At 42.4% G+C, this 9,909-nt stretch overlaps 1 pseudogene; it reads right to left on the bottom strand.

Annotated features, from left to right (window-relative positions):
• Positions 1 to 889: 889 nt before the first annotated feature.
• Positions 890 to 1,498, bottom strand: LOC110125130 (peptidyl-prolyl cis-trans isomerase H pseudogene; annotated as a pseudogene).
• Positions 1,499 to 9,909: the final 8,411 nt, after the last annotated feature.

The raw sequence follows: 9,909 nt of genomic DNA, 5'->3' as shown, positions 1-9,909 counted from the left end.
TGGAATACAGTGGTGAACAAGACACAGAGGAGGGACTTCCCTGGTGATTCAGTGGTTAAGACTGCACTCCTAATGCAGGGGGCTCAAGTTCAATCCCTGGTCAGGGAACCAGATCCCACATGCTGCAACTAAAGAACCACCATGCTGCAATGAATATCTAATATCCCACGTGCCACAACTAACACCTGATACAGCCGAACAAATAAATTAATTTTAAAAAAGACAAGGAATTTCTAGTAGTGTTTTTTATTCTAGTGAAGGAGAGTGTAAAAAGTCAACAGGTAGAGAAAATAAAACAGGAATATATATTAGGTGAATGATAGGAGAGGAACATTAGTTAGAGTGGTAAGAGAAAGCCTCTGAAGAAATGACGTTTGGCTTAAGACCTGACTGAGGAGAATGGAATGTCCATGCAAAGAGCTGGGGAAGAGTGATCCAGGCAGAGGAAACAGTAGGTGCAAAGGCCCTGAGGCAGCAGTAAGCTTGCTGTTTAGGAGGACAAGAAAATGGACAGTATGACTGTAGTCCAGTGAACAAGGATGACAGTGATATCAAAGGAGGAGGAGGAGGAAGTACAGGAGAAGAGAATTTTGTTGCCTGAGATCACACAACTCATCAGTTACTTACATAAGTCTGTGAATTTTGAATTCTAGCTCTGTGCCAGGTCTCATGCCAGGCTCTGGAGCTTCCAGTGCAAGAGATGACTGATGTTTGTGCAGTGCTTTGTAGTTTATGAAGCACCTTTAGCATTAAAAAAAGCAATGACTTTATTTATAGTTGACTTAAACACGAGATCTTGGATTCTGAATCTGTGATGCTTCCAAGGTCTCTTGGTCGAATGGGGCAGCAGCCAGCAGGGAAACCAGTACGGGGGCCAATCCCTGTTATCTTACTCAAGAGCATCACACCGAGCACGGGGAGGCCTGCAGAGGCAGAGGTAGAGGGTCTGATTCGGCCTCCCTTCGGACCAAATCTCCCCACACTGTGAGAGCACCACAGGCAGCTTGGTCATATTGGTGGGGCCTGTGGGAACATTCTCAATCTTTCTCATCACCAAAAGTGCATCAGTGATTTTTCCAAACACCATGAGCTTCCCATCTAACCAATCACACTTAGAGCTGGTGATGAAAAACTGGCAGCCATTTGTACTGGGACCACTGTTTGCCATGGAAAGCAGGCCTGGAGCTGAGTGTCTAAGCTTAAAATTTTCATCTGCAAACAGCCCCTAGTAGACACTGGTGACTCCAGTACCATCTTCATTAACAAAATCTCCACCCTGAATCATGAAATATTTTATGACCCTGTGGAAGGTGTTCCCTTTGTATCCTATTGGAAGCCCATCTTTTCTGAATTCTGTGTAGAGCTGCCTAAAATTCTCAGCAGTCTTAGGCACAATGTCTGCAAAGAGCTCAGTCTTCAGGCAGCCAACTTCCTGGCCGCCAATGCTGTCATCAAAGAATACCATGGGATTGACAGGGCTTGAATTTGCCACCGCCATGGCTCTGACCCAGAAGCAGGTGAAGCATCTTTAACATTTAATCGTCACGGTGGTTCTCTTATGATAGATTCTTATTTGTCAATAAAGGCAGAGAGGTAAAGGTTTTATCAGGGTCACACAGCTGATTAGTGACAGAGCCTAGTCACTCTTGGACTTGAACATACCAGTCCTCAGGCTGCAAATCCGTGTCTTTTTGCCAATAACAGATGACCTAAAAACTGATGACTATATGTTACTTATCTTAAAGAGTATTTCTAGATACTTATATTTTCATTTTGTTGCTTGCTAAGTCACTTTAGTCATGTTTAACTCTGCAACCCTTTGGACTGTAGCCCACCAGGCTCCTCTGTCCATGGGATTTTCCTGGCAAGAATACTGGAGTGGTTTGCCATCTCCATCTCCAGGGAATCTGAATTATTCAGTTAGAAATACTGAGGGATAGAGAGCATCTCTGTTTAAGTCCCAGAACTCAAGCATATATAATTTAAAAAAACAACAACATGGTGGAGCAAATCTTGAGAACGGGATAGTTAAGATGCTTTAGGTTTTTGAGAAAGAATCCCCAGTTCCTCACTGTCAATCCAATCAGATACTCAAAATAATTTCCATTTATTCTCCAATGAATGCTGTCACGATTTGCCTCCTGTGTTGTTGCTGATGCAGAGTCCTGAGCCACAGCACTATCTGAGCAGCCATGTCACCGGTTTGCATCTTTGTCTCTGTGTAAATGCCTCTACTATTGGTCTAGGCCTGGACTCCTTATTGGGACTCAGTAGTCTAGGTAATGCCTTGTGTTTGTGGGGCAGACTTTTTTATTTCTTCCCTGTGGGAAATGAGAACCACTTCTCTGCATATCCTATGGCGTACTGTTGCTATGGGAGAAGAACAATCGCAAGGAAATGGCTTTGCCAAGGAACAGGAATTGACCACAGTTCAGCAAATTAGTTGGATACACACCAATTGTGTGCATTCTGGGGCATGCAAACCCATACTACAGAGCTTTTTAGTAAAATATGGTTCCTGCTCTCAGGGAGATTAGACTCTGGAGATGAAAGTATCTACTATATACATAATATCTGAGAGTATATGTTAACTGCTATAATGGAAGTGACAAATGTTTTGATTGTGCCCAGTACTTAATTTATAGAGGTGGCTGAGTTATGACACAGGAGTCCAATGCCATTGAAAGTTTTATTATGCAGAGTTCCCAAGAGGCACATGCAGGGACCTAAGCCCGAAAGTTGGCCAGGAGGCAGAAGGTGTGTATAGAAAGCTTTGCCCAGAGACTTTATTATGGTTTCCACAAGAAGGAATGGGTGAGGCAAAGAAAGAGATTGAGTTGGCTACTCTGAATAATTTTTCTTTTTTTTTTTAAGAATGTTATTTTAAAATATGCATTTATTTTTATTTTTGGCTGTGCTGGGTCTTAATTGTGTGTGGGCTTCCTCTAGCTGTGGTGATCGGGGGCTACTCTTTACTTGTGGTGTGTGGGCTTCTTATTGTGGTGGCTTCTCTTGTGGCAGAGCAGGGGCTCTTAGGGTGCACAGGCTTCAGTAGCTGTGGTGCATGAGCTCAGTAGCTGGAGCACATGGGCTTAGTTGCCCTGTGGCACGTGTGATCCTCTCCCACCAGGGATTGAACCCATGTCTCCTGCATTGGCAGGTGGATTCTTAACCACTGGACCACAAGGGAAGTCCCAGTTTGAATAAGCTCAACAGGGCTCTGGGCCATATGGGTGATCCCTAGTTTTCTGGTACCTGGCCCTGGGTGATTTAGGGCAGTGAGAATATTGGTTTGGGGCATGAGAGTCCATAAAGGAGGTGGTTAGGCATATTGGTTTGGATTGGTTGGTTTGCACAAAAAAGTGTGATTGAAGGCAAGTTGTTTTCTATCTCTATAAATTAGTGAACCCTGAGAGGGACAGCTCCATCCTGGTCTACAAGGCCCAAGACATTCAAAGCATCAATAAAATAAAACAGAAATGGAGAAGGACATGGCAACCCACTCCAGTATTCTTGCCTGGAGAATCCCATGGACAGAGGAGCCTGGTGGGCTACGGTCCATTGGGTCGCAAACAGTTGGACATGACTGAAAAGTGACTGAGCCCACATGCATCAAGCATCTACTGTATGTCCAAGTCTGTTTTGGGTGGAGGGTCAAAGAAATAACTACTACTGAGTTTGGGGAGGTCAGAGCATCAGCCAAATCACTGCCTCACAAGAAGTCAGGGCTGAGGAAGTCCTCCCAAAGAAGGGACTTCATAGATGGAGGAAACTCCACGTTGAGGCCGGAAGAGAGCAGGGTGGTAGCGAGCTGCTCTGAGAGGGTCTGCCGTGGCTGAAGGAAGGTGGGCACCCCCATGAAGGGGGCGATGGGAGCAGAAACATGGGTGCTGCAGGAGCAGGAAGGGGTATCTCGTCCACTTTTCCAGGTGGGCAGGGTCAGGACAGCTGACCCACAGGCCATTAGAGGCAGTGAGGCCAGAGTTCCAGGGACTGGTCCGAAGGCACACCACAGCCAGGTGGCCCCAGGACGCCAAAGCGTCCAGCCAATCATCTTCCAGCAGGGGAGAGGAGGCTGACCTTTGGCTCCAGGTGGCCAGGGGGTCCTTTGGGAAATGAGTGGTAGGACAGCATCCTTTTGGGAAGCCCAGATGGACCTGTTCTTGGTCTCTAAAAAACAGAAAAAAAAAAAACAAAAAACAGAAAAAAAAAAAAAACATGTCTTGTGTGGATAGGGTGGAACAATGAAGCCACAGTTGTGGGGATCATGATGGTTTCTGGGCTACCCTATATGAGGCAAACACATCTCTAACTGTTAGAAGAGGTCATAGATTAGTTGTTTGTTTGTTTTTTTAAACAGGATATGACCAAGTGTTATCTCAAACCTGAAAAATTAATCTAAAAAACAGCACGGGTGTTCCTGAGGGAAATGGTGGAAAAGCCACACTCTGGGAATGATCTTTGCTACAATCCTAGTCTATTTCTCAGGCTGGGTCATTTTTATTAGTGTCTTCAGGGAAGCAGTGTCTTCAGCAGATGCCAAATTTTAATTCAGTGGCTTTCCAAGGACAGATTGAGGGTATACTGGAGTTTGCTGATCCCAGATTGGGATTTCCAGAGGATTTTGAGAGGAGGAAGATTAGACTGGTTTCAAGTAGAGCTGCTCAACTTTTTCAGTGTCATAGCCCACTTAGAAAATGAGCATGTCTGTATGGCAAGTTAGAGTAAACAGATAAGACTGCTTCTTCTCTTCACCCTCGTGGCAGCCTAGGGATTCTAACCATTTTAAGCTCTACCAAGTCACCCTTGGGGAAGAAGAGGTGGATAGTCAGAGCCATATGCGGGGCAGTGGATGGTCATGATGTTTTGGACCTAGATGATATCTGAGGCAAGCCGCTGGGGATTAACCTCAATAATCTCTGAGGAAAAAAACGAACAAACAGGCAGTCGTTTAAAGCTGTTAGGTTCTCAGCTTGACGTCAACTGCTCCATTCTGCTCCCATGACTTCTGTGACCTTAGGTAAATTGTTTCAAATTTGTAAGTCGGTTTATTCATCTGTAAATGAAAAAATGATAGCCATTTTAAATGGTGGTTGTGAAGATTAACAAAAATAATCTCAAACTATCTAGCACATTGCCTGGCACATAATACATGGTAGTTGTTACCGGTTTATTCCAAGACCCACATTTTCCTGTAATTTAACAAATTGATGCTACACTCTAGTCTCCATCTCGGTAAAGACTGTATCACTTCAATCCTGCTTTTCTAGAGCCAGTTTTAGATCCTATAATTCTGAGAACCAGTTTCAATTAATAGTCTGTACATTTGATTGTGGGTCAGAGTGATATAGTCTAGTTAATGTATCTAATGAAATCTAGAATGGCTTAGAATGATCAATGAAGTTCTGTCATCTCTACCAAACGATTTCCAAGAAATTAGTATGGATCTTGAACTGGCATAGTAGTTTTAACCACATCAAATCAGCAGGCTTTATTTAGAGCCTACTACATTATGTGCCAGTGTCTTAGTCCATTTGGGCTGTTGTAACAAACTATGATAGATTGAGCAGCTTAAATGACGAGCACTTATTTCTTATAGTTCTGGAGGCTGGAATGTCCAAGACTGAAGTGCTGGCAGAGCTGGTGTCAGGTGGGGGCCTTCTTCCTGGTTCATAGATAGTCTGTCTTCACATGGCAGACAGGGTGAGGGAGCTCTCTAGGATCTCTTTTATAAGGGCACTAATCCCATTAATAAGGGTACCATCCTCATCACCTATTCACCTCCCAAAGGGCCCACCTCCAAGTACCATAACAGGGATATTAGGATTCCAACATCATAATTTTGGAAGGACATAAACAGCCTGTTTCAGTTAGGCATTGTACTATGCCCCCTCACTGACAAAGCTTTTGTCTCCCCATTGCTTTCAGGACAGGGTTAAAATGTCCCACTGTGGTGTAAGAGGTTCATTATAGTCTGACTCTTTCCCTCTCCACTTCCTTCTTCTGGTATTTTCCCAAGCATCTTGTTCAGTTCAGTCATTTAGTTGTGTCTAACTCTGCGACTCCATGGACTGCAGCACACCAGGCTTCCCTGTCCATCACCAACTCCTGGAGCATACTCAAACTCATGTCCATTAAGTTGGTGATACCATCCAACCATCTCATCCTCTGTCGTCCCCTTCTCATCATGCCTTCAATCTTTCCCAGCATGAGGGAGGGTCTTTTCCAATGAGCCAGTTCTTCACATCGGGTAGCCTAAGTATTGGAGCTTCAGCCTCAGCATCAGTCCTTCCAATGAATATTCAGGACTGATTTCCTTTAGGATGGACTGATTGGATCTTCTTGCAGTCCAAGAGACTCTCAAGAGTCTTCTCCAACACCACAGGTCAAAAGCATCAGTTCTTCGGCACTCAGCTTTCTTTATAGTCCAACTCTCACATCCATACAAGACTACTGGAAAAACCATAGCTTTGACTAGATGGATCTTTGTTGGCAAAGTAATGTCTCTGCTTTTTAATATGCTGTCTAGGTTGGTCATAGCTTTTCTTCCAAGGAGCAAGCGTCTCTTAATTTCATGGCTACAGTCACAATCTGCAGTGATTTGAAACCCAAAAAAATAAAATCTGTCACTATTTCCCCATCTATTTGCCATGAAGTGATGGGACCGGATGCCATGATCTTAGTTTTCTGACTGTTGAGTTTTTGTTTTTTTTTAAACTGATTGACATTTTAATAAAAATTTACAATCATCTCCATGGAGTATATAAAATTTTGCCTTTTGCTTTTCTTACTTATATTCAATTCACATTTTCAGTAAGCTGGTCAGAAAGGACTTAATGTCTTATTCTGGTATGAATTACAGCACAACCCTACTTGTGTATGTCTGTATTCAAACATAATAGGCCTGAATCCAAAGATGCACAAATATGAGTCCCATCATGCGTTCAGATCTGTATTCAATCTCCTGTCAATCTGTATGACCATCATGTATGTACATTATCAATGATTTGTAGATCTGTAACTATACGCATGTATGTCTGTATATGTGAAGGAATTTTCCAGGTGGCTCTGACTGTTGAGTTTTAAGCCAACTTTTTCACTCCTCTTTCACTTTCATCAAGAAACTCTTCAGTTCTCCTTCACTTTCTGCCATAAGGGTGGTGTCATCTGCATATCTGAGGTTATTGATATTTCTCCTGGCAATCTTGATTCCAGCTTGTGCTTCATTCAGCCCAGTGTTTCTCATGATGGACTCTGCATAGAAGTTAAGTAAGCAGGGTGACAATATACAGCCTTGATGTACTCCTTTCCCGATTTGGAACCAGTCTGTTGTTCCATGTCCAGTTCTAACTGTTGCTTCCTGACATGCATACACATTTCTCAAGAGGCAGGGCAAGTGGTCTGGTGTTCCCATCTCTTGAAGAATTTTCCACAGTTTGTTGTGATCCACACAGTCAAAGGCTTTGGCATAGTCAATTAAGCAGAAATAGATATTTTTCTGGAACTCTCTTGCTTTTTTGATGATTCAACGGATCTTGGCAATTTGATCTCTGGTTCCTCTGCTTTTTCTCAAACCAACTTGAGTTTCTTGGTTTACATACTGTTGAAGCCTGGCTTGGAGAATTTTGAGCATTGCTTTATTAGAGTGTGAGATGTGTGCAATTGTGCGGTAGTTTGGGCATTCTTTGGCATTGTGTTTCTTTGGGATTGGAATGAAAGCTGACCTTTTCCAGTCCTGTGGCCATTGCTGGCATATTGAGTGCAGCATTGTGTTTTAGGATTTGAAATAGCTCAACTGGAATTCCATCACCTCCACCAGCTTTGTTCCTAGTGATGCTTCCTAAGGAGACCCACTTGATTTCGCATTCCAGGATGTCTGGCCCTAGGTGAGTGATCACACGATCATGATTATCTGGGTCATGAAGATCTTTTTTATATAGTTCTTCTGTGTATTCTTGGCACCTACATACCATTTCTGCCCTTTATTGTGCCCATCTTTGCATGAAATGTTCCCTTTGTGTCTCTAATGTTCTTGAAGATATCTTTTGTCTTTCCTATACTATTGTTTTCCTCTATTTCTTTTCACTGATCACTAAGGAAGGCTTTCTTATCTCTCCTTGCTATTCTTTGGAACTCTGCCTTCAAATGGGTATACCTTTCCTTTTCTCCTTTGCTTTTCGCTTCTCTTCTTTTAACAGCTATTTGTAAGGCCTCCTCAGACAGCCATTTTGCCTTTTTGCATTCTTTTTCTTGGGGGTAGTCTTGATCCCTGTCTCCTGTACAATGTCATGAACCTCCATCCATAGTTCTTTAGGCACTCTGGCTATCAGATCTAATCCCTTGAATATATTTGTCAGTTCCACTGTATAATCATAAGGGATTTGATTTAGGTCATACTTGGATGGTCTAGTGGTTTTCCCTACTTGCTTCAATTTAAGTCTAACCCTAACCCTAAGTATCTTGTGCTCCACACATATTGAAAGGACTTCCCCACTGTGGTTTGTTACCCAACTAGGGCATCTTTTCATACCTATTTACCTTTGCACATACTGTTCCTACTGGCTTTAATGCTCTTTCACCACATTACTTTATCCATTTGACATGTTTCTTGAAGTTTCACCTCAAATCTCAGCCGCAGTATTACTAACTATGCAGAAAAAAGTTGATGTAGCAGGCCTGAGACTGTTGTTCTCTGAAAGTCCTGCTTTCAAGGTTGGCCTTTGGCTAGCATCTGGGAATTTGGATTTTAGGAGGGTTTCTAACTACCCTAACATATAGCAGTGGATCACTGAGCCTAAACTGTGCTAGCAATACGGTTTATGCTAAACACCTGCTTTCCTTTTGGAAGTCTGAAATTTTCGTGCATGCTTGGCAGAGTGCCTACACGACTAACCTCTGATAAAAGCCATGGATTCCTATGCTCAGGCATGTTCCTCTGGTAGACAGCACCTCACAAGTGGGGTTATAATTTCATCCTGGAGGTATTGATTATGTCCTGTGTGACTCTACTGGGAAGGGACTCTTGGATGTTCATGCCTGGTTTCCTTTGGACTTTGCCGCGTGCCCGCTTTCCCTTTGTTGATTATTTTTTGTCTTTTGGCTAAAATATATCATAGCTATGAGTACAGTTATATACTGAGTCATCTGAGGTCTTCTAGTGAATCACTGAACCTGGGGACTCCTGACACACCTACTAGATGAAATTCTCCTTAATGTTTCCTCTCTTCCAGGAAGAAGTAAACAACTCATTTTCTGCATGCTCCTATAACATTTTCCACTGCCTTTTTCTTTATTTACAAATATTTTGTTATCATATTTAATACATATAAAATATTACATATAAATTATAAACAGTGAAAATATAATGAACATTCATGAAGTCACCATCCAATCTGAACTAGGATGTTATCTGTCTCTCTACCTCTTCCTAACTGTTATTTTGAATTTTGAATTTATAATTTCCTTGCTTTAAACAAGTTGCATATATGCTTAGACAACATTTTGTTTAATTTTGTTTGCATTTGAGCTTCATAAGCATGATATCATACTGCTTGTATTTTTTTCTGTAATTGTCCTTTCTCATTTAACATTAAATTTCTATGTTGTTGCAAGCAACTATGTTTCATTCATAGTCACTAGGGGACAATATTTTATTGTGTGTATATACCATAATTGCTTATCTGTTCTACTACTGATGGACATTTGAGATGTTTCCAGTTTTTGCTTTTCAGCAGCGCTACTATTAACATTCTTATAATTAATTCTTGGGGCATTTGGGCAGGAGCTTCTTAGGATCCACACCTAGGAGCTGAATTGTCAGGTGGTAGAGTATGTGAGGAGAAGGCAATGGCACCCCCACTCCTGTACTCTTGTCTGGAAAATCCCATGACGGAGGAGCCTGGTAGGCTG

The sequence above is a fragment of the Odocoileus virginianus genome, chromosome 3 (assembly GCF_023699985.2).
Source record: "Odocoileus virginianus isolate 20LAN1187 ecotype Illinois chromosome 3, Ovbor_1.2, whole genome shotgun sequence".
Lineage (NCBI taxonomy): Eukaryota > Metazoa > Chordata > Mammalia > Artiodactyla > Cervidae > Odocoileus > Odocoileus virginianus.
The sequence above is the reverse complement of the archived record's forward strand: the minus strand, read 5'-3'. Positions and strand labels throughout refer to the sequence as shown.